At 43.9% G+C, this 12,183-nt stretch overlaps 1 protein-coding gene across 1 annotated transcript in view; it reads left to right on the top strand.

Annotated features, from left to right (window-relative positions):
• Window positions 1-8,862: 8,862 nt before the first annotated feature.
• LOC123759722 (alpha-1,6-mannosyl-glycoprotein 2-beta-N-acetylglucosaminyltransferase) overlaps window positions 8,863-12,183 on the top strand; it is a 318,171-nt gene continuing 314,850 nt past the window's right edge. The window contains exon 1 of the mRNA XM_069317574.1: window positions 8,863-9,372. The gene's annotated coding sequence lies outside the window, so the exon portion shown is untranslated. The remainder of the gene's footprint in view (window positions 9,373-12,183) is intronic.

Genomic DNA, 12,183 nt, shown 5'->3' with positions numbered 1-12,183 from the left:
CCTCTTGACGTGGGCTTACGGGGACAGGTTTGGCATGATATCAACCCCCAGATCTTTCTCACTCTGTGATCCTTGAAGAATTTCAAGGCCAGTTCATAAACGCCAGTTCATAAAGGAGGTAACACGGCAGATAAAAATAATTACAGACGCATATCAAATCTAGCTATGTTATCAAAAATATTTGAAAAATTATTTACTAACAGCTCTACTCCTGTCTCGTAAAATTCCACATACTAAGTCCCTGCCAGTTTGGATTCCGCTCCCAAAAGAGTACCAATGATGCAATTGTTAATCTGCCTGATTTATTCTTCTCAGCCTTTGACAAAAGTGAGTTTCCGATTGGACTCTTCATTGACCTGAGAGAGGCTTTTGATTCTGTTAACCATAACTACTTTTTTTTTTAGATATATACAAGAGTTGTTACATTCTTATACAGCCACTAGTACGCGTATCGTTTCGGGCAGGTCCCTGGAATACGATCCCCGCCACGAAGAATCGTTTTTACAACCAAGTACCCATTTTACTGTTGAGTTAAACAGAGGCTACAGTTAAGGATTTGCGCCCAGTAAATCCTCCCCGGCCAGGATACGAACCCATGACAAAGCGCTCGCGGAACGCCAGGCGAGTGTCTGACCACTACACCAAGGAGACTTAAACCTGGTACCACCAAGTACCTCTTACTTAAACTCCATCATTATGGAATCCGTGGCCTGGCCCTGAACTATATCCGATCCTATCTTAGTGACAGACACCAATATGTGGCCATCAATGATATAACCTCTCCCACTCTACCATTAACCATAGGAGTGCCACAGGGCAGCATCCTAGGACCCCCTCCTATTTCTTATATACATCAGTGATCTCCCTAATGTCTCTAACATGCTTAAACCTATATTGTTTGCTGATGATATTACTCTCATCTACTCTGACCGCAACCAACTCATATTAATTAATGTGGTAAACAATAAATTAAAAAAAAGATGTCAACTTGCACTTGCAGATGTCAACCAACAAACTCATATTAAACATAAAAAAGACCTACTACATCTTATTTGGAAGCAAACCTACAAATGCAATTCAGCTTAAGATAGATAATGTAAACATTAGCAATAAAAATGATAGGAAGTTCTTTGGCCTATACTTAGAGACTCAACTTCAGCACTCACATACAACACATAACTAAAAAGGTTTCTAAAACAGTTGGTATACTCTCTAAGATCAGATATTTTGTACCCTACTCTGCTCTCCTCTCACTCTATTATGCACTTATCTATCCCTATTTTACTTATGGTATCTGTGCTTGGTGTAACACTGTAAAAGTGTTTTGTTTAGTTTTATTTAATACATATATAGTTCATGAGTCACAGACAAGGATTTGAGAGGCGCCAGTTTGTCGGCCTGAAGCTCACTCCTCTAAGCGTTAATGACCTCAAGTGACCTGAGGTCAGATCATGCGAATTTCACCTTGCTTCTGTTAATTGTTGCCGGGTAGGTCCGTCAAACATGGCGATGTTTAAGGAGTGGCTTGGTAGAGAACCTGAGGCTATCTACTTGTGGGCTGAGTTAGCTACTACGTTCCCCAATATATACTCGGAGAGCAGAGCATAGTGAAAATAGATAGGAGACCAGCCAGCCGAGCAGAGCAGAGGCCAGCCGTCGAGATAGGCTGTCGTCGGACGGGGGGGGTGACGCTGCATGACAACTGCAGACTCCCCCCCCCCCCTCTCCCTCTCTATCCAGCTATAGGCAGACACTTGGTGAGTTGAATATTAAGGTGACTTGGTCATGTTTACTAGGGTGTGTGAGGATCAGGGGCAGTCAAATTGTAAGGTTCTCGAATTCTTGGATGATGACTCACTTTGCATATTAAACTTGAACATTTGAATTGCTTAAATTATGATACTTATGTGAAATATAATTGATGAATTTATTATTTAAATTGTCTTTAACTTTGTTCCCTAGAGTTTTTGAGTTGAGGTGAGAAAGCGTCTGCGGTTACTGAGTTCATGATTTTAATGAGTACATGATACAGATGGAACAGGCTAATAATGACCTCGTGTTAACATCTTTGAGAATTTGGTGATACAGACAAGTTCCATTCCTTGTCTTGTATGTAATGGGCTAGAATGGATGATGGCAGCATTTCTTCTTCTACTATCTACTCTTCTACTTCTACTGTCTACTCTTCTACTTCTACCTATCTACTCCTCTCCCTCCATCCCTCTCCAAACTCCCACTTTCAACAGATGACCCTCCTCGCTCCTCCCACCTCTCTCACCCCACACCCTCACTAATTACTTCATTATTCATCTCTTCCCTTTCGTTTCTCTTATACGTTTGTGGCAGTGAAATATATTCTAGAGTTCTCTAGAGTTTCGGGTAGCTGATCAAGTTACGGCGCCTTGTAGTCCCCGCACCTAGCTAGTCGAATACCTAGGTTACAAGGTGTTGAACGAGAGAGGCTGCAGTAGGAACTCTGGGAGTGCTCTAGAATAGTTTGCTAACTGAGGACGGGATAACGGACTATAGAGAGCTGTTTCCCCCAGCCTCGTTAGTTAACTGGGGGGTGGAATAATGGACAAGAGAGAGCTATTTCCCCCACCCTCCGTTACATTGGGGTTCATCCTTTGCTAACCACCTCAAGCCCATCATCACCCAGCAAAAATCTGCTATCAGGACAATAACAAATTCTGCTTTCAGACAACACACAGCTCCCCTGTTTAAATCCCTAAACATGCTAAACATAAATTCACTCCATACATTCTCTTGAATTAATTACATTTATAAAATCGTTTTTTTTTAGTGCAAACCCTGTTCTGAAACTCTTCCTGGACAGATGTAATAGAACACATACTCACCACACCAGGCATAAATATCTCTTTGATATCCCCAGAGTCAAACTTAATCTGTGTAAACACTCTATACAAATAAAGGGACCTAGTCTATGGAACTCACTCCCTAATGAATTGAAAAGCTGTCCAACTTTTGCCTCATTCATAAATTAAACTAAAAAGTACCTAATTTCATCTTCATAGTTTTCTACCTATTGCGTTATCTTCGCAATGTATCTAGTGCTACCGAATCCCCCAATATATGTACCTAAGCCATATTACTTTACCATTGTAATCTTAGATATCATCTGTTATCATGGTTGTTGTATTGAGTGCATATTCTACTGCATTATTCCTTGTAATGATCCTCATTTTGTGCTTCAGTGAACTCAATGAATAACCCTGAAATGTTATCCTCATGTACCTAGTAATCCTTGTTCACTACTGGGTATTGTTATTATTGTGTATTATTCTAATCTGCTTTTGTGTCAAAATTTCTTGCAATGTACCTGTAAACATTTTTTGTCAATTTTACTGTAATTATTCTACTTAAAATTATCTGTACCTGTAAAGTAAAGCTGTAAAGTACCTGTAAACATTTTTTGTCATCTTTACTGTTAATTATCTAAAAATTATCTGTTAGTTTAAGGACTTGCCCGAAACGCTATGCGTGCTAGTGGCTTTACAAGAATGTAAATTTGACTTAATTTATATGTTCTCTGTTAACCTCCAATGTACCTTCTTGTATATAAATATATAAATACATAAATAAATAAATAAATAAATAAATAAATAAATTTTATCTACCAAATGGTACCTGGTATCTGGCCTCTGCCATTTGTTGGACCATTCCTTCAGTCTGTCTAAATCATCTTAAAGTCTCATGCTGCTATCCTCTGTCTTAATCTTTTTCATAAGCTTGGCCTCATCAACAAACATGGAGTGCATTGAGTCTATACTCCCTACAAGATTATTTACGTGTATCAGAAACTGGATAGGCCCTAGTATAGAACCCTGTGGAACTCCTCTGGTGACTTCACGCCTTTCTGAGGTCTCATCCCTCACAGTAACTCTCTGTTTCCTATTGCTTAGATACTCCTTTATCCACTGGAGCGCCCTACCAGTTACTCATGCCTGTTTCTTTTACTTATGCACCAGCCTCTTATGGGGTACTGTTTCAGAGGCTTTTCGACTATCCAAGAAAATGTTATCTGCCCATCCTTCTCTTTCTTGCTTAACCTTTGTCACCTGATCGTAGAATTCTATTAAACCTGTGAGGCAAGATTTACCCTCCCTGAATCCATGTTGATTGGTTGTCACGAAGTCCCTTCTCTCCAGATGTTCTACTAGTTTTTTCTCGCGATCTTCTCCGTCACCTTGCATGGTTTACAAGTTAAGGACACTGGCATGTAGTTCAGTGCCTCTTGTCTGTCACCCTTTTTGTATATTGGGACTACATTAGCCGTCTTCCATATTTCTGGTAGGTCTCCTACTATATACCATTGGCCTACTATATACCATGGCGATTGGCAAGCAAAGTGTTTCTGCATACTCTTTCAATACCCATGGTGAGATTCCATCTAGTCCAATAGCCTTTCTCACGTCCAGATCCAACAGGTGCCTCTTGACCTCATCTCTGGTAATTTCGAACGCTCCAAAGGCTGCCTGGTTTAATGTCACCTCTTCTAGTTCAGGGACTTCACCTCATTCTAACTTGAAGACCTCCTGGAATCTCTTGTTGAGTTCTTCACACACACCTTCTTGTCATTCCCTGTGTACCTGTCCTCACGCATTCTCAGTTTCATCATCTATTCTTTCACTGTTTTTTCCTCCTGATATGACTGTGGAGTAAATTTGCTTCGGTGTTGGTTCTATTTGCTATATAATTTTCGAACTGTCTCTCTGGTTCTCTTCTCCCACTGAGATACTCATTCCTAGCTCTGTGATATCTCTGCTCTTTGGTGTTCTGTTTTAAGGTAGTTTCTCCACACCCTTTTGTTCAATTCCTTTGTTACAATACATGCCTATTAAACCACGGATTCTTCTTTTGCTTCTCATTTTTTCCTTTTTTTGGTCGGGATAAACTTGTTTACTGCCTCCTGACACATTTGGGTGACATGATCCATCATGTCCTGTACAGACTTAGTTCTGAGTTCTGTGGCCCATGGTGTTTCTCTTAGACTTTTTGTCATCTTATTTCTTATGCCAGCTGTACCTCTTTCATCGAAAGGGATACAGCTGGCGTACCCCTTTCGGTACGGCAGCCCCTTGCTTTTTAGTTCTTTCTTGGAGGAGATTACTCCTAACGCTAAATCAATATTTTATGAATATTGATTCTAAATGAATACTCTAAATGACTATTTTACATCAATGTTTACACTGGAAAGGTTAGAGGACATCCCATTACCCACACAAATATTTCAAGGAGGTGAAGAGAATGAATTTAGGAATATAACCATAACATGCGACATAATCACGAAAAACATTGACAAACTAAAGGACTCAAACGCCCCAGGTGTGGATGGAATACAATCCAGTCATAAAGGAACTTCCAGAAGAACTATGCCTACCACAGAAATTACTTTTAACAAAGTCTCTGGACCAAGGGATAGTCCCTCTAGACTGGAAATATGCATATGTCGCCCCTATTTTCAAAAGAGTTAGAAATAGCTCAGCGGAGAACTACCATCTAATCAGCTTGATATCACACATATGGAAGCTCATGGAGAGAATCCTAAGGGAGAGAATAATTCACCATCTTTCAGTGAACAAACTTGTAAAATCGACATAATATGGGTTTGTTTAAAACAGATCCTGCCTTACAAAGTTGCTCACATTTTTGGAAACTGTAATTCCAGCTACTCAGGCAAAGACCTTCCGTTTTCTTTTTTTGGCAGGGATATTCCTGTGTGGGCCCTAAGCCTCTGGCTTGCGCACTAAGTGTTGTTGTTTCTGTTTTACTTGGGGTGGAGTATGAGTATTTATGACTCGTATGGTCGCTTCAGTAAGATTTTGTCCCACGTGTTTAACAACTTCTTCTGCTCTGCTGAATCTAAGTTGAAATCTTAATGGGTTTGTAACTCTGCACTGTGTTGGATAATGTTCCAGTGGTCTGTCGGGCATTTCTCCACAGTGCTGACATTTCCTCTCATCTTCCGGAACCTGTAAGTCTATTTCCCATGCACATGGGTATCCAAGCCTGATGCGATGTAAGTGTACTTCTGTTGTTCTACTGCTCCCTTTCATCAAACTAAGTGGTTCGTAGTTGGTTGAATTCTTGTACCAACCTGCAGATCCTGATGTTGCAACTGCTGTGTTGTGGTCACTGTACATCTTTTGCATTGCTCTGTTTCTAATTACTGTCTTAATCTGTGATAGACTCTGTTTTATGTAAATGTCTACATTTCTTCCTTTAGTTGCAAGTTTTGCAGCTTCGTCTGAAATGTCATTTCCTATTATTCCCACATGACTTGGCACCCAGTTGATAAGTACCCGACAGCCTTGTCGTTCGAGTGTTTGCATTAATGATAAGACATTTGTGATCAGATGGATGTTGTCACGTATGTGTTCTTGTTGCAATGTTTCAATGGCGGTTCTCGAATCTGCTGATCCATCTGTGAAGTATGTGAAGCTGTCAGATGCCAAGTTTGCTTATATATGCATTAGTCTGGTTCTTTTTCCTTTAAGAGTCATAATCTTTGTTATAAATTTAAATTTAAGTGCTGTTATGGGGTATCTTGAGTATTATGGAGAAGGGCCAGCAGTTAGAATCAGGATGTATCAAAATTAGGGGAGATCAGATAGGCCCGGCCCCCAATAAGAACATAAACAATATAAGTAAGTGGCTTAAGGTCAATACGTCAGCCTAGAGGTTTGATCACTGCTCCTCTACAAAGGAAGAATGGATACTCCTTTAAAGCTAACTTATTTATTAAACCCTCTTAACAACCCCCCATAAACATTAAATAACAATAACAATAATTACTTTACCACACTGTCTTACGTTAAAAGCCTTGGTCCACATAGGCAGGATATAAGGTTTTACAATTAGGACAAGCTAGGGTAAAGTCTACTAGTGAAGAACTTGAAAGCTTGAGGCAGCTTAGGGTAGTGAGCCCACGTGGTACCCTAACACAACACAACACTTAGAGATACCCAAAACACTGGCTTATACTACACAATATCTACACAAGTCTCACAATTCCAGCAGTATGCACGGTTACATAGAAGGTACTTATCTTTGTAGTTACAGGAAAAGTAAGGGAAAGGGAGAAAGAGGAGGAGAATCAAGACAGAGTCCCATAGGTAGGTCTTCACACCACACAGTCTGAACAGAGAAGAACGACCCAGCGTCCAATCGCCAGATCCCGAGTTGCTGTGGTTGCCGGGAAGAGCCTAATTGATCGTGCAGCTTATAAACATTACAAATCTTCACCGACGTACAATATTGTTTACGTTACTCGTTCTAAGGAGAGTTAATAATTACTTCACTGTTATACTTAATCCACAACAAGCTCAAGAGTCTAAATGCTCTGTGCGAACTTAGATTCGTCTTACGTCTGGCAAGGAAGATAGGAACGCGCATCGACAAGCTTACCAAATAATGTAAGGTAAATTATTTGTAGCTCAATTTGACCTCTGGTTTCCACTGAGGAACCCAGGGTCGTAACAATCTTATTGTCTGCTGGCAGCTTCCGGTTGATGAAGTATACATGGATTTTACTAAAACCTTTAATAAGGTACAGCATGAAAGACTAGCAAAGAAATTACAGACACGTGTAATAAATTGAAGAATACTAGAATGGATAAAACAATGATTAAAACAAAGGCAACAAAGAGTGGTTCTAAATAAGAATGAATCTGATTGGAAAAATGTGGTTAGTGGGGTGCCACAGGGGTTTATTTTGGGGCAAACCCTTTTTGTCATATCATCTTTGATCATAAGAGATCACCAAGGCAAATCGCGGGACCTTCGACAAACCGCAGGCTTCCTGTCCTCATCGAGGCCAGTAGTGTTAGTGGCTCTCAGGTTAAGACTCTCCTAAGCTTTTTCAGGGTGGTGGTACAGTGGTACAGCATTCGGCTTTGCATCACGCGGCAGAGGTTCTTGTCTCAGCAAGGGCATTTGAATTTACGATTACTTAATCTTTGTTTCATTTGAAATAAGAAAGCCGTTATCCAACTTAAGATTGCACCTCAATATTATGAGGTACAAGAGAGAGAGAGAGTGAGAGAGAGAGAGAGAGAGAGAGAGAGAGAGAGAGAGAGAGAGAGAGAGAGAGAGCGAGCGAGAGAGAGAGAGAGAGAAAGAGAGAGAGAGAGAGAGAGAGAGAGAGAGAGAGAGAGAGAGAGAGAGAGAGAGAGAGAGAGAGAGAGAGAGAGAGAGAGAGAGAGAGAGAGAGAGAGAGCGAGAGAGAGAGAGCGAGAGAGAGAGAGAGAGAGAGAGAGAGAGAGAGAGAGAGAGAGAGAGAGAGAGAGAGAGAGAGAGAGAGAGAGAGAGAGAGAGAGAGAGAGAGAGCGAGAGAGAGAGAGAGAGAGAGAGAGAGAGAGAGAGCGAGAGAGAGAGAGAGAGAGAGAGAGAGAGAGAGAGAGAGAGAGAGAGAGAGAGAGAGAGAGAGAGAGAGAGAGAGAGAGAGAGAGAGCGAGAGAGAGAGAGAGAGAGAGAGAGAGAGAGAGAGAGAGAGAGAGAGAGAGAGAGAGAGAGAGAGAGAGAGAGAGAGAGAGAGAGAGAGAGAGAGAGAGAGAGAGAGAGAGAGAGAGCGAGAGAGAGAGAGAGAGAGAAATGCAGTTCTTGAAATACTTGAATTGTATAGACACCGAGATTTGCATATCACGCCTACAATAAACACACAGAGAGACATAATTATCCTCCTGATCGTTACTGTGAAGGGCCAAATTATTAAATAAATCAAAGGTTTTGTGTATATAAACATGGCAGATACGAAGCATGGAGTCACGTGGTCGGGAATGGCGGGAGTCAGAGGGGGTGGGGCTAGCGTAGCATTGCCTGGGAGGCAGTGCCGGTCAGACCAGCAATGGGGAGGGATATGCGTTCCCTCGCTCGCGTGTTCTAGCACACCTCGCGGGAGTTCAGTGACTCTCTAAGTCTAGGGTACTCTTAATAAATAACTACGTGATAAAATTACTCTTAATAAATAACTGTGATAAAAGTTATTTATTGAAAATTATTAAAACACCACAAAATTCTTTGTTTACTAATGTTAACACAAAAATTATTAACTAGCATCTAATTGCATGTAATTAGTGCGAGGAAGGAAATATGAAACTTGTTAATATAAATTAAACACCTGAAATACATACTACATGTGTTTGAGCTGAAAACCTATTTATTAAACAAACAGACTAGTCTGGACTGAAACCTTTGTACTGACTGAATGCAGTTTGAAATTGCCTACAATAGTGGCCATCAGTACTAGGCTCGTGCAACCCTAGAGCGACGCAGGCTCAGAGCCGCATACACGACTCCAGGAGAGCTTGAGCTGCAGCTCTGGCACCCGCCTCTATCACCAGCATACAACAGGTAAACTTTAGTGGTACCCACGCCAGGGCCATCTTAACAGCATTATGGGCCCCTGTGTACATCAGTGTGCTGGGGCCACTGTGTACACCAGTGTGCTGGGGCCACTGTGTACACCAGTGTGCTGGGGCTCCTGTGTACACCAGTGTGCTGGGGGCTCCTGTGTACACCAGTGTGCTGGGGCTCCTGTGTACACCAGTGTGCTGGGGGCTCCTGTGTACACCAGTGTGCTGGGGGCTCCTGTGTACACCAGTGTGCTGGGGGCTCCTGTGTACACCAGTGTGCTGGGGGCTCCTGTGTACACCAGTGTGCTGGGGGCTCCTGTGTACACCAGTGTGCTGGGGGCTCCTGTGTACACCAGTGTGCTGGGGGCTCCTGTGTACACCAGTGTGCTGGGGGCTCCTGTGTACACCAGTGTGCTGGGGGCTCCTGTGTACACCAGTGTGCTGGGGCCCCTGTGTACATCAGTGTGCTGGGGCCACTGTGTACATCAGTGTGCTGGGGGCCCCTGGGTACACCAGTGTGCTGGGGCCCCTGGGTACACCAGTGTGCTGGGGGCCCCTGGGTACACCAGTGTGCTGGGGGCCCCTGGGTACATCAGTGTGCTGGGGGCCCCTGGGTACATCAGTGTGCTGGGACCCTTGGGTACACCAGTGTGCTGGGGCCCCTGGGTACATCAGTGTGCTGGGGGCCCTGGGAACACCAGTGTGCTGGGGGCCCTGGGTACACCAGTGTGCTGGGGCCCCTGGGTACACCAGTGTGCTGGGGGCCCCTGGGTACACCAGTGTGCTGGGGGCCCCTGGGTACACCAGTGTGCTGGGGGCCCCTGGGTACATCAGTGTGCTGGGGGCCCCTGGGTACATCAGTGTGCTGGGGGCCCCTGTGTACACCAGTGTGCTGGGGCCCCTGTGTACACCAGTGTGCTGGGGCCCCTGGGTACACCAGTGTGCTGGGGCCCCTGGGTATATCAGTGTGCTGGGGCCCCTGGGTACATCAGTGTGCTGGGGCCCCTGGGTACATCAGTGTGCTGGGGCCCCTGGGTACACCAGTGTGCTGGGGGCCCCTGGGTACATCAGTGTGCTGGGGGCCCCCTGGGTACATCAGTGTGCTGGGGCCCCTGGGTACATCAGTGTGCTGGGGGCCCCTGGGTACATCAGTGTGCTGGGGCCCCTGGGTACATCAGTGTGCTGGGGGCCCTGGGTACATCAGTGTGCTGGGGCCCCTGGGTACATCAGTGTGCTGGGGCCCCTGGGTATATCAGTGTGCTGGGGCCCCTGGGTACATCAGTGTGCTGGGGCCCCTGGGTACATCATTTATCTTATTTTTCCCCTACGAAATGGCAAACCTCTAGAGGCAGGAAAGTGCTTGACATTCTTCCAAGAAAGGGAGTTGGTGCAATATCATTCATAGATAACTGGGAACACTTCTATGGAAGAAATGCCATGTATGCTCGGGATGGGGTGCATTTGTCTAGGGCTGGGGGGTTGTGTTGCGAGCTCGTTGAGCCTGTGGTGGGAGGGGTTTGCTTTTGTTTAAACTGTTAGTAGAAAGTAGTATGGGAATTGATATGGAGAAATGAGGTAATAAAATTAGGTGTTTGTGGCAAAATGAAACCACATGTGTCATCACTTGATGCCAATATTCCTGTTCTGAGCGATGTTGCTCAAGTAATAAAGAATCTGCACTTCCAGTTTCTTTATGTCTTATCAAATATGCTGTCATGCACTTTTGATGTTCTTCTCCATTTTCATGTTCCACAATTACACTGCTGTGCCTCCAGTGCAAAGGGAGATTCTTTCTTGGACATTAGGCGACATACAGAGCAGTACAAACGACCATGGAATGGTGAATAGAGTGAATTCACGTTTTACATACTCGCCATTCCGCAATTCACGTTTGAGCAAATAGTTGATAAATACCTTGCCTTCATATTCTCTACTCCAGCTGTTTTAAACACTGCCTGAGTTTGAAAGGTTGCCATCATAATTATGACATGATGAGGGCCCACTACGAATCCAGTAATGTATCGTGTTAGTATCATTAATGTTCCATAGCCCCGGACCTGTCTCTTGGATTGCAAACTCCTTTACTGCTACAGATTTGGGTATTTCCTCTTGTAAAATGTCACCAGCAGCAGCAACAGGCAATGATGGTATGTCTGCTGAAACTGGTAGTAGGACTGGATGCCGATATGGATGCTATATCTGAAGGAAGAGTAGTAGTGGCTGACATTGCAGGAGTGGATGCCTATGTGGATGCTATATCTGAAGGAATGGTATGAGTGGCTGTCGTTACACCTGTGTTGAGCCACGATATTAATTTTCGAAGTTTTCCTATTTTCTCCTTCTCCTCTACAGCTCTCTTCCTTTTCTGTGTTCCACTCAAAACATTGCTGTTTCATTTCTGCTGAAAGGGTTATTTACCTGGATATTTATATATATCTTAAATATTTAGTATTTAGTCCAATACCAGGATGTAGGGTTATATTATATAAGTATAATAAGTTATATTATTATAGTTATACTATCTGTACCCCGGCCACGCGTTGCTGTGGCTCAGCAACGCATGTGCGTTGTTGAGTCACAGCAACCTTGACCTGTCCCCCAGTCCTCCCCACTATTCCCCACTCCACCATCCCTCGTCCTCCCTAACATTCCCCCCTCCCTCATCCCCTCGTTCTCCCTAGCATCCCCCACTCCCCTGTCCCCCTTGTCCCCACCGTTCTCCATTGCCCCCATCCCCTCGTCCCCAACACCCCCATCTCCCCTGTCCCCTCATCCTCCCCACCATTACCCCCTCCCCTGTCCCCTTGTC

The sequence above is a fragment of the Procambarus clarkii genome, chromosome 8 (genome assembly GCF_040958095.1).
Source record: "Procambarus clarkii isolate CNS0578487 chromosome 8, FALCON_Pclarkii_2.0, whole genome shotgun sequence".
In the NCBI taxonomy this organism is placed as follows: Eukaryota; Metazoa; Arthropoda; class Malacostraca; order Decapoda; family Cambaridae; genus Procambarus; species Procambarus clarkii.
This window is presented reverse-complemented; position numbering and strand designations above follow the sequence as displayed.